Here is a 13,950-nt window from a genome sequence, read left to right on the forward strand (position 1 = left end):
GAATTGTCTTTTAATAAAAGCACTGTTCACCTTTTTACCATCCCCTTGCTTTGTGTGCGTTTTGTCCTCATCTGCCAAGCTCATCCAGTTACATTATCAACGGTGTAGGGTTCAAGAGGCTACCAGACAAGATTGGGTGCATGGATCTGACCCACACCGTCACAATGAGCTATCCAAATCCTGGAGAAGTTAGGAGTAGTTTCCTAAATTAGAATATTTGATAAGTTTTTATTCCTACTACAAAGAGTAAATCATATTTGTGTCAGTCTGAGATTTTTGAGGCAGTTAGGACCATTTTCCTACTCTAAGATGGCTGCTAAATATTACTCTAAGATGGCTGAATTTCAGAGTATAGTGACTTCTAGCTAAATAAGGACCTCCAACAGAATGATCTTTATCCAACAAAAAAATGGTGTTAGGTACAATTTTTGGTTATTGGACACAATACTAGCTTCTTGGTTAAGCAAAAGGAATAAGTTAAAAAACTGACTAAAAAAATTGAATATCTAAAGTTTCTAAAACCTAAACTATCAGTAAATCTGATTTAGGTTTCTCTGCTATCTGCATATATTCTGATGGGCTTGGTCTCAAATATTACCCATTTGTTGTTTTTGTCCAATGTTTTCCACTTTCTAGCTTCCATCATTTATATTTACAATCTGCTAACTTCATTTGTTGTTTTTATTGAATTTCACTTTTCTCCACCAGAGATTGTTTTCCCTGTCTCAAAAGAGTACAGTGGAACTTCAGTTCACGACCATAATTCGTTCCAAAACTCTGGTCGTAAACCAATTTTGTCTTGAACCGAAGTAATTTTCCTCATAGGATTGTATATAAATACAATTAATCCGTTCCAGACCATATGAACTGTATGTAAATATATTTATTTAAAGATTTTTAAGCACAAATATAGTTAATTATACCACAGAATACACAGCATAATAGTAAACTAAGTGTAAAAACATTGAATAACACTGAGTAAACCTTGAACAAGATAGAAAACTAACAATGCAAGAGTTTGCACTGTAGCGCTACGAGCCGCTCTCTAAAAACTCTTTTTTTTTAATGAGTTTTAAGCACAAGGAGAAAAATGAACATTTGAAAAATAATAAACCACCAAGAAAAGTAACATTGCAACAATGCACGCTACGAACTGATCGCTGTAAACAGAAGTGAAGTGGAGGTTAACATCCAATAGAAAAAAGTCTTCATTAAATACAAGGTTAAAACAATGCTCAGATCTGTCTCTTTAAAAACAAGCCTTATGTGTCCAGCTGTCTCTCTCTCTCTTGTGTGTGTGTCTCACTCTATCGCACGTGTGTGTGTGAGTGTGTGTGTATGTGTCTCTCTCTCTCTCTCGCGTGTGTGTGTGTGTGTCTCTCTCGCAGCACAGGGAGAGACTGAAAACGTGTGTAAATCATTGGCGCACACAAACCGAAAGGGAAACTGGCTTGTTCGTATACCAAGTCTCTAGTCGTGAACAGATACAAAGCTTGGCAAACTTTTTCGTCATAAACCGATTTGTACGTGTTCCGAGACGTTCGTGAACTAAGGTTCCACTGTACTTGCCTCCCATTAGAAGTCTGGTGATTCTCTCTCTTTGGAAATCTTCCATCTTTAATTTGTCACTTCTATAACGTTTTGTGGCCAGGGTCAATGGGTAATATGCCCATTACGCTAAGAAATAGAAAGATAAATCAACTATGCTGTTTATAGCGCACATTATTTGGAGCCAGGTACCTGTTGCTGTTTGCTGCAAGTGCCCCAAGCAACAACACACAGACAACCTTTTTATTTTACCAACCTTTTATTTTTACAGTTCCCAGGATTTTAGAAAAATCACAAGGTGGGGTTTGGTTTGGTGTAGGGGTATGGAAAAGATGCAGATGGGTGGCTTTTATGTTAAAAAAAATGATTTTACTATGTTACTGTTTCTATTGGTTCCTTTTTTCATGGGTAAAATCGACAAAAAATAAAATAAAATAAAAAAATAACAAAAAAGAAAAGAAAAACATTCACAGTCTTGGATAGAAAGTGAAGAGACTGCAGACTGTGCTCATATGTGTAAGTACTAATTAGCTCAACAAGGTATGGGGGAAATAAACCATTCACAGATTTCTCATTTTCAGTGCTAGAAAAAGCAAATTGTTGGTGATTAATAAAAAAAGTCCATGTGTAAAGCAACACATACTGTGCATTTCTAGCACAGTAAACAGAATTAACGCTTAACTCCTCTAAGCTTGGAGTTTGCAGAATTGTTTTACTCTTTGTTGGACAGTCAAGTATCCAATATTCAAGCAGCAATAGTAAAATCTATTTTCTGTATACTTCTTTTCATTGTTTTACCTCAATCTTTATAAATATCAATAATAGTCAAAGATATAACGTAAATGTTAAAAAGTAAACAATTTTTAAATTAGCTAAATTCGCTCCATATCTAATAATATTTGATTACAGTTTTTTTGGCTAACTGTGTCTTCAATACCTGATAGCTGCCTAACTGGGACCAGCGTTTGGTTTGTGATCTTTTTAATTTATATAGCTAAATAGATACATACATAGGTGAATAGATAGATGTCTGTTTGTATGTATTATAATAAACAAACCACATCCCTCTAAATACACGGAACAACTTATATTGGACAGCTGCTGCTGTCAATAAGAGGCTTTCTACAGGGTGGTCCTGATCTAATTATGCAACTCTTAATGCAATGCAGGAAAACAATACAATTTCGGGTGATTGGCGCTAACAGTCCAGTCAAACATTTAGTTGATTTGGGAGATCGTGTTCCCATCCACTGCAGGCGGTCCAAATTCCTCCAACATCTTACATTGCATGTTGTTATAGCGTAATGAAGACTGGATAATTAGATCTGGACCACCCTATCGGTGGCAGTAATATGGTCAGACCTGTCCAGATGAACCACAGGTTTGCATTTAAATGCATTAACATTTTAATTAAAGCACGTTCAGCTTGTTGTGTCCACATAAGAACATGCTATTAGAAGTTTATTCCATTCAAAGTTGCCTGGCAGAAGTCACAAGCATATACTGTAGAATGACTTATCTTTATACTGTTGATAACACAGTGAATCATTTTGTTCCTGAACTCTAAAACAAACATAAAGAGAATTGTGCCTCCAAGGCAGAAACATGAAGTAATTCAGTCAGTATTTCAAACTGTAATTGTAATGTGCTTGTGTTTTACTATTACTTATTCCCATAAAGCTCCAGACCACTCCTGCTTTTTCCACTCCACTCTGAAAATTTTTTTATGCATCAAATAGCATCTGAAATAGGAAGTTTAGGTCAGTTGGTGTCAAAAATTCTGCAGTACGTCAGTTTGTCATAACTCACAATGAGATATGACAGATGTTTCACACATTACGGGGGCTCTGCCCCCTGCTTGCTTCGCTCGCCCACCCCCAGGTTTGCCTAGCCGGATATACAATTTAAAGAGACTGTTATTTTCATGGGAATTGTTACATATGCATTATTTTCACTTTTACTTGAAAACTTCAGTAAAACCAATATTTGAAATTAACTTTTCTTCAAGATCGCATTCAATTTTGATTCTGTATTTGGACTTACATTGTGACAACGCAACATATAACTGCCCAAGAGTGAGTTTAGTTTCTTTATCTCTCATAAATTAACCAACGTTTTCAAATGTTTGTCCCTGCTCTTTCTTCATTGCTTAGTTGTTGACGTGTCTAAAATGTATAAAATTATTGTCCTGATAAAATTTATAAGAGCAAACAAAAACAAATACTTGCATGTTAATGTTATTTGAATATAACTTAACTAAAAGTACATTAAGAAATATTAGTCACTAGTGATTCATTCATCAGCTGAATCTACAACTAACCTCAGTACATTAAGCTCAGTTTTAACAATATCATAGACACCTGAAGACCACAGAAATCTTACTGGTCTGTATGATTTCATTGTTGTTCATCCATGATGTCTTGAATTTTGGCAAAATAATGGAAGCACAGATGAGTTCTGGATTCTCCATCATCTCCCAAAGCACCCTTGGAATCCTTCAAGTAAGGTTTGAATTAGAGGAAGAAAAACTTTGCATGAAGCTTCCATCATCTTCAGCTCTGCTTCAGGTTGGAAGACTGTGGGCAGCAATGAAAGTATTGTGTAGAAAACTGACAGAAATATCCACATACTTCATTACTGTACATCATTCAGAGAACAATGCAATTTCTGAAGACTTCAGCCTGTAAAATGTTACACATAATCATGACCACATACATAATACATTTCTTAGAAATGAAATTCTTTCTAACAGAAAGTATGAGACTCACAATTTAATCTTGAGCAATATTCATACATTCTTAATGGCCTCCTTCCTTCTCCGTTCTCCTGTAATAGACATGTTACCCTTTCCACAGCTAGGTAAAGTGAATGCCATGACAACTTGTTTGATAGGGGCATAGGAACTGCAGCTTGCATTCAGCATCCAAAAGTTCAGCTGCCTTTGCTTATCAACAACAACATTTATTTATATAGCACATTTTCATACAAAAAGTAGCTCAAAGTGCTTTACATAATGAAGAAAAAAAAAATAAAAGACAAAATAAGAAATTAAAATAAGACAACATTAGTTAACAGATAGATAGATAGATAGATAGATAGATAGATAGATAGATAGATAGATAGATAGATAGATAGATAGATAGATAGATAGATAGATAGATAGATAGATACTTTATTAATCCCAAGGGGAAATTCACATAATCCAGCAGCAGTATACTGATACAAAAAAAAAAATAGAAAAGAAGTAAGGTCCGATGGCCAGGGTGGACAGATAAAACAAAAAAAAAACTCCAGACAGCTGGAGAAAAAAATAAAATCTGCAGGGGTTCCAGGCCACGGGACCGCCCAGTCTCTGGGCATTCTACCTCACATAAATGAAATAGTCCTCTTTGTAGTTATCATCCTTTTTTGAGCAATATTCCAAGTACACCAGCATTTTCATAATGTACCTTGTGACAATGCCCTATATGTGTCATTCTTGGACTCTGCTTTTGTTGCATTCACCAAGCAACATATTTCAACAAATGACATGCACAACATGGGATATTTGGTAGGTTGATATTCCAGTTCAGTGTAATTTACTAGGATGTTACAATTAACAGGCCGCAACATTCAAACCTTGAAAATTGTCTTCAATATTTCAACTGTTCCTTATGTTTTTTGGGGCACTGAATTAAAAAAAAACATTTATTTTTTCCCATCACATAAGGTTTTCCCACAAGATGCAAGGAAAAAATCTAGGAAAAAATGCTCCAATCACCGGTAAGAATTTATTCTATCTTCACTTACATGACTTATTCCTTTCAAATTTTATGAATAATCTCCATTATGAATTATTTTCAAGACAAACATCCGAAATAGAACCAGTAAAAATTGAAAAATAGAATAAAACAGTATTAAAAAATGGGTTTCTACACATGCATTCAATGGACTTTTCGCCGTCCTTCAAAACTACTCTTGAGAAAAATATGGAACAAAATCTTCCTCTCGGTTCCTGTACCACGAGAATGAGGTACCTGGTGACAACAGATTTTCTTCCCTTCATCTTTGAGCCTAGCAACTCTGTTGCCTCCTTAGGAAGATCTAAATCTCTGACGAGATCATTTAGTTCAGGCTGTGTGAACAGTACAGGCTTGTTGGTATCAGCACTGAACTCTTCACCAGAATCACTGTCTTTGTGATCTTTGTGATCAGTGTCATCAGGAATGGAGATATCCTCTAAGAAACTTGTTGAAGTTGGCATAGGAATACCAGGACCATTAAGAACAGGACGCATGGCAGATGGGAGAATTGGGTACAAATTTTTTTTTTGTTTTTCAAGTTGTACCCTTGAACAATACAAAAGCAAAAATGGCAGTCGCACCCCAAAACGAAAAGATTTTTTTTACCTTGGGACAACTGTTGAGGCTGTTCCATGCAAATACAGCAGGCTTTATGTGGAGCCCACGACTTGTCCTGATCACCAAAAAATATGCAAAATAAACTTTCTTAACAAAATCATTGATGTCCATCTGCTGTTTTTTCACAAGACAGTTCCACATATGTAACAAAAACTGTCACGTGAAGTGCGACAACCTCAACTAACCTCTCTCTCTCTCTCATTTCTCTCATTTCTCCTAGGGTACGAAGTAGAAAATGGCCGACAGTGGGGTAACTCGCGTTGAAATCGTAATTGAGGAACTCCAAGCTCTTGATGAAAAGATTCAGAAACTCCTGTCCCGACGGAAATACCTGAGAAATCTGAAGGCCCGGCTGTTGGATAAACCGTCCTTGCCATCTGGAACCGGCGAAACATCAACCCCGCGTTGTGCCGACCTCACCCCCGCGTCTCGTAGGGAGCGCGCGCTGCTGACCTCGGTGGATTTCAGCTATGCAGGCGGGGGTTCAAGGCCAGAGCACCTCCATCGGCACAGGCGAGCATTTTATCTCAGAACCGGTTTGACCCTCTACGCGTCCCCATTTCGCCTTCAGCACCTGGTGATGTATTAGTGGTAGGTGATTCCATCGTTAGAAACCTTAATGTCGCATGCCCTAATGCAAAATCGTTTGTTTCTTGTTTTCCCGGTGCTCGTGTCCGAGATGTAATGAAACGTGCGCCAGCAGTCTACGAGAAACACAAGGAGAGGGCAGTTGGATCAATCGTCTTGCATGCGGCGTAAGCGATATAAGGCACCGACAATCAGAAATCCTGAAGGCTGACTTCGCAGCTCTGATTAGAGACACGAAGGAGAGGACCCCATCGGCAAAGATCTTCGTCTCGGGTCCACTACCTCTCGTCAGACGATCCAACGAGTACTACAGTCGTCTGCTAGGGTTGAACAACTGGCTACAGGGTTTCTGCAAGAAGAAGGATGTCGGCTTCATCAACAATTGGAATCTCTTCTTGGAAAGGCCGCGTCTCTTCAAGCGTGATGGCCTGCATCCGAACAGTTTCGGCGCCCGGGTCCTCTCCGAAAACATATCGAAGGTAATTCGTTTTTCTTGACTATCTATCTCTGCTCTTAACCCCTTCCGAAATAATACTGCTGTGCCAGGACATGATGAATGTTTAATAGAGTCTTCCGTTAAAGTTCACACCATTAATACTGTAATAAGCAATCTCAATGCACGTAGAAAACCTAGGAAATACGGCATAAACTCCAATAATCTAATTAAAATCACTATTTTAGAGGAACAATGTATTAAAACTATAAAACAGATCACAGATTAAACAAAAATATACACAGAGCGCTAATAATAATAATTTAGTTCCTATTCCAAATAACAATAACGCACATAGTACTCATCTCTGCACCTCCGAAACATTAAATATGGCACTATTAAATGTCAGAGCTTTAACTAACAAAACGTTTTTTATCAACGATCTTATTAGTGATAAAAATAGATCTTATTGCACTAAATGAAACATGGCTGAATTCAGATGCGCGTCAGTTTTAATCGAATCTGCCTCCGGATTACAGTTTTACTCATTCAAACCGCCAGGGAAAAGGGGCGGATTGGCTAACATTTACTCGAGCGATTAAAATGTAAAGATGTCAGTTTTGGTAAGTTCAAGTCGTTTGAGTATCTCGCCGTTGTTATTCATGGAGATTCTCAAGTTCTAATACTATCCGTGTATAGACCTCCTAAATATAGCGCGTTTTTGAGGAATTCTCTGACTTAATGTCAATTTTAATTACTAATTATGACACACTCCTAATAGTTGGCGACTTTAATTTTCATATAGATAATCAGTGTGATCTAAAAGTAAAAGAATTTATGAACCTCCTGGATTCTTTTGATTTGAGACAACTCATAAATCAGCCTACACATAAAGCAGGTCATACATTAGACTTAGTGATTACTAAAGGACTGAAAGTTGATATAAAACAGATCATTGATATTGGTCTATCAGACCATTTTCTTCTACTTTTTAATATAGAAATAATGATAAAAAACACTCATGAGAAGCATATTGTTAAAAACGCTTCTTTGATTCGCAGCAGCTTTAAAACTTACAAACATTTTAAGCAATCAGTCCGTTTATAGTGCCAGCTATAATAGCGAGGACAATGTAAATAGTAAGGTGGAAAGATTTAATTCTAAAGTGAGAGCTGCTGTTGACATAGTTGCACCTGAAAAGACAGTGAAAAAATCTTCTAGCATTGGTATACCATGGAAGACCCAAAGAGTGTCTGATTTAAAGAGAACATGCCGTAGAGCTGAGCGTCAATGGAGGAAGAGTAAACTTACTATCCACCACGAAATATTAAAAGTCAAAATAACAGAATACAATAACACTGTCCGTCTTGAGAGACGCTGCTATTTCTCTAATATTATAAATAACAATGCTAGTAATCCTAGAGTCTTATTTTCAACAATTGATCACCTACTAAACCCAGGTAGCTCAAAGGAATGCCTCCTAAGTGCTTCCAGTGAAACCTGTGAGGCTGTCGCTGTATTCTTCAATCAAAAATTAATGATATTAGAAATAACATAGTATATCTCCCCAACACTAAGGATCCCCTAAACCCCAACATCCTGTTATAAACAAATTAAACTCTTTCACTAGGATAGATTTACCTGATTTACAAAAATAATATCTCAATTAAAACCCTCCACCTGCGTCCTTGACCCGATACCAACAAGGTTTTTCAAAGAAGTATCAGGCGTGCTAATTGATAATGTTCTTGACATAGTAAATTCGTCACTAGATACTGGGGTCTTCCCAGACTGTCTTAAGACTGCTGTAGTTAAACCCCTACTTAAGAAACATAATCTTGACCCCTCGCTCTTGAAAATTTTAGACCCATCTCTAACTGCCCTTCTTAAGTAAAGTTCTAGAGAAGGCAGTCATTATGCAGTTAAATGACCACCTAAATAAACATGCTATTCTTGATAAATTTCAGTCAGGTTTTAGAACAAATCACAGCACAGAAACTGCACTCGTTAAAGTAGTAAATGACTTGCGGGTAAATGCAGACAGAGGCCATTTATCTGTTCTCATCCTCTTAGATCTGAGTGCTGCATTTGACACCATTGATCACAACATTCTTAGAAATCGCCTTAGTCAATGGGTGGGCCTCTCTGGCAGTGTCTTAAATTGGTTTGAATCCTACCTGACAGGGAGAAAATATTTTGTTAGTTGTGGGAATTACAACTCGAAGACACATGATATCCAATATGGTGTTCCACAAGGCTCTATCCTGGGTCCGCTGTTATTCTCAATCTACATGCTTCCGTTAGGTCAGATTATCTCAGGGCACAACGTGAGCTACCACAGCTATGCTGATGACACACAGCTGTACTTATCAATAGCACCTGATGACCCGATTCTATTGATTCACTAACACAATGTCTGACTAGTATCTCAGAATGGATGAATAGTAATTTTCTCAAGTTAAATAAAGAGAAACTGAAATTTTAGTGATCAGCAATAATGGATACAATGAGGCTATTAGAAATAAACTGGATACATTAGGATTAAAAGTCAAGACGGAGGTAAAAAGCTTAGGGGTGATTGTTGACTGTAATCTGAATTTTAAATCACATATTAATCAGATCATTAGGACAGCATTTTTCACTTAAGAAACATAAGTAAAGTTAGACCTCTTTATCACTGAAAGATGCTGAGAAATTAGTTCACGCGTTTGTTTTCAGTCGACTAGATTACTGTAGCACTCCTCTCAGGACTACCCAAAAAGATATAAATCGTTTGCAACTAGTGCAGAATGCAGCTGCTAGAATCCTAACTAGGAAAAGAAAATCAGAACACATTTCTCCAGTTTTGATGTCACTACACTGGTTACCTGTGTCATTCAGAATTGACTTTAAAATTCTGCTTATGGTTTATAAAGCCTTAAATAATCTCGCCCCATCTTATATATCGGAATGTCTGACACCTTATATTCCAAATCGTAACCTCAGATCCTCAAATGAGTGTCTCCTTAGAATTCCAAGAACAAAACTTAAAAGAAGTGGTGAGGCGGCCTTCTGCTGTTATGCACCTAAAATCTGGAATAGCCTGCCAATAGGAATTCGCCAGGCTGATACAGTAGAGCACTTTAAAACACTGCTGAAAACACATTACTTTAACATGGCCTTTTATAACTTCATTTTAATCGTAATTTAACTTAATCCTGATACTCTGTATGTTCAATTCATCATAACAACTATTCATGGTGGCTCTAAAATCGGTACTGACCCCTACTCTCTTTTCTGTTTCTTTTTCCGGTTTCTTTGTGGTGGTGGCCTGCGCCACCTCCACCTACTCAAAGCTTCATGATGCTCCAACAATGATGGACGGATTAAAAGGAAGAAGTCTACGTGACCATCATCATCATCAAGCCCTTCCGTGAGAACCCTAAATCCAAAGAGGACTGTTTCATTTATGTTAGGTAGAATGCCCAGAGGGACTGGGCGGTATCATGGTCTGGAATCCCTACAGATTTTATTTTTCTCCAGCCGTCTGGAGTTTTGTTTTTTCTGTCCCCTGGCCATTGAACCTTACTCTTATTCGATGTTAATGTTGATTTATTTTTTATAATTATGTCTTTCATTTTTCTATTCTTTAATATGTAAAGCACTTTGAGCTACTGTTTGTATGAAAATGTGCTATATAAATAAATGTTGTTGTTGTTGTTGTTGTTGAAGTAGCTATATTCATGACAGCACAGCAATTTAGCTCTTGTTCCTTTGTCTTGAACACTGTCTTTGCATTTAGACATCTTTTGTCATATTTATTGCTCTCTCAATACTCCTGCTGGTAGAAAAAGAAAATTATTTAGTCATTTTGTAGCAGTGCTACTAGTAGTTAAAACTGCCTCTCCCAGCAGTCCCTGCAGGGGCTGTTGGGGTCAAAGTGGTCAGAGGGGTTTAAAAGGAAGGCAGGTGTCCAAAAGAGGAGGAAGTGTTTTTTGTTGTTGTATTTTGTGTTTCGTTTACCTGTTGGACTGCCTTCTATTAATTAAGCCATATCTAGTCGCTGTGTCCTGCATTGTATTCTTTGTTGGGGTCTGGATCGTCTTCTGTCTACCTGTGTGCTGAGGACTGATTGTGGATTCATGGCTTTCCCAAAAGTATAGGAGCGCACCTGAACCTTCCATCCGTTTTCACCCTTACAGTGTCTACCGTTAGGACTGTTTTTTCATTCCCTTGCAACTTACCCTCGTCATCTCTCATTACATCCGGTGTGGTATTCCATCGACTTTGCTGTGTGGAGTTGTATTTTTGTGTTTAATGTAATATCACCGCAGGGGTACTGGGTTGGTATTAATGTTTTCATTTATATTATTTAATTTCATCATATTATTTAATTGTTGTTAGTTGCCAGTGTGCTTTATTTCGTCTGTTTGTGAGTGTGTGCAGGTCGGGCCAAGGCTGGGAGCATCCCTGGGATCCTCTGTAAAAATAAATAAATCGCAGTCATTTTGACGGTGTGAAACTTAGCGGCACCGGACCACTACAATTTGATTAGAAAAGTTCTAAATACTCTGTGTGAGTATAGTACAGACCATCAGAGAATAATAACAAATGGCCAAATTGAATATTGCAATTTGTGGGAAAACCTTGCGTGGTAGGAATAAAATGGATGTCATTTTTGGATTCAGTGCCCCAAAAACACTGAATTAGTCAAAACTTTGGAATTTTTTTTCCATCATAGGCCTATGAATCAACTTCATCATTATTTTAGAATTCTTCATCTTCAGGGCTTAGTTCATCCTTAACTGGCTTGGTCTACCATGGTTCCCCAAAAACTGAAGTGCTGAAAAATGCATATGATATAGACCTTTGCCTTCACTTGGTGACAAACTACGTGAAGGGACTGTATAGTGAAAAATTGAGATTATGAATGTGTTAGTGCGTTCACAGCATATAAAGAAATGTTTTTCTTCCCTGAAGGCTAACCAGTCACTAATGAGATGTTGTAATAAGCGGAATCCAATCAGGGAAGGGCCACAAAATAAGCACAAACCAATCTGAGCATGATTAGAATATAATTTTCAGAAAACTCTGTTTTCGGTCGTCCATAACACAACTCTGTTGCTGTATTTACAAAATATCAGACACTGGAGAGAGCTTTTAAAAGTTTTTGATTTCAGGGTTCAAAAACAATGGGATTGTATGGATGAAAGGTAAAAATATAGACATGTGTATGTGTTTTTCAATGAAGATGTAGTAGTGTAGACAGGGGCTAAGAGACACTTTTGCAGTCATTGCACAGTTGCATTTTGAATGAATACCACCTATGTAAATTATATGAGTCACAATAATACATATATTGTATTATTTTTGTTTTGTATAACTTTGAGATATTAAAGCTGCTGTACATACTATACTCTAGACATATGCAGCTACAGCTCGGGCAGGTTTTATGACTTGCTGTGGATCATTGAATCAGTCCTGGTTTAAAGTCCAAATCTTGCAACTACTAGACAACACCTACCTAAGCCAATTACACTAACAGTGCATTTTATTGAGATTACTTGAATATTCGAAACTCCATGCCACACAAAAAAAGCCATTATAGCAACACAGGCATAGTAAGCAGACAATCAAAATAATTCCTAAAAATCAGAAAATAATATTTTATTTTGTAATTATAAATTATAAACTGCCAATTGAGACAACAAAGACCTTCAGTTCAAGACAGGAGAAATGAAACATTTAAACAACAAAAGGGTTTTGAATTATGTTTTCTACTCAAGACAAGTACAATCAACATACGAACAACATACAAAATTTTTCAAAGTTGAAAGCATGCTTATGTGTTATCTGTAAATAACAGCAAAGGATAAGATAAACAAATTACAATAATGAGCCACAATCCTGCAAAAACATTAACAGTGCTTTAAAAGAAAAAAAAAATATGTTGCACAAGTGATGCAGTTTTCCCAAAGAAAAGGAATAGGGAGAAAAGTTAATTGTTGGTCATATGCTATATTAACTGAGTTTTTGTGTCAGCTGGTAATTATGAGCATTTTGTTTTGTTTTGTTTTATTAAGAAGACACACTTATTGCAAGTTCTTGGAGTACCATGAGCACGAAAGGCAGGCAATATTCATTCCAATCAATGCTCAGTGTGGAACATTTTGCTGCAGTCACTGGGAAACAAGTGCATTGTTCAAATAACAAAGGAAGCACTCATATTCTTATGCAGGAAATTACTGAGAAATATACCAGACTTGCCAATATTTGTTAATAAAATGTACACACATTTAGAAAATGATGATGATGATGATATACTCCTTATATGCACCTCATATACTGTATGTATTAATCACTGAAGGACAATTTATTTTTTAAGTGATGATGCCTGTTATCATAGCTCATCATTTTTGTCACTGCTTCTGTCACGACAATATGCAGGTTTCAGAATTTTACCGTAATTTGTTTTAATATTATCTACTATTATTTATATCACTTATTCTGCATTATTTCAAACATCTAACTACTACCAAAGATCAACTTATTGTACTTATATATTTTTCTAATGGTTGATAGAATACTTCTTGTAATCCATAACCGCACATGTTGTATGAGGCAGGTTCCATCGCATAATAATGCTATTTTGTTTTCTCTCTTTGAGATATAACAGCTGTTCTAAATGTGGCCAGGGGTGTACTGACTCTTTATCTCATTGCTGTCAATACACCCAAGATTTTCTCCATTTGCTCAAACATTTTAATCACTGCAGACAAAATTTTTGGGCAAATATACAATATATGATCATCATACCACAATCTACTAAGTTTCACCATCTGACCATGTGACAGATCAACTTAAAAGATGTAACAAAGTAGAATTGTTAAAAGTATATTTATTGCTAAATAAATATACTTTTTAAAGAGTAAAAGTATTAGTATTTAATTACGTACAAATACCTAAATTTACTGAATTAATGAAGTACAGTAAAGAAAGTAA

Source organism: Polypterus senegalus, chromosome 5, assembly GCF_016835505.1.
Source record: "Polypterus senegalus isolate Bchr_013 chromosome 5, ASM1683550v1, whole genome shotgun sequence".
In the NCBI taxonomy this organism is placed as follows: Eukaryota; Metazoa; Chordata; class Cladistia; order Polypteriformes; family Polypteridae; genus Polypterus; species Polypterus senegalus.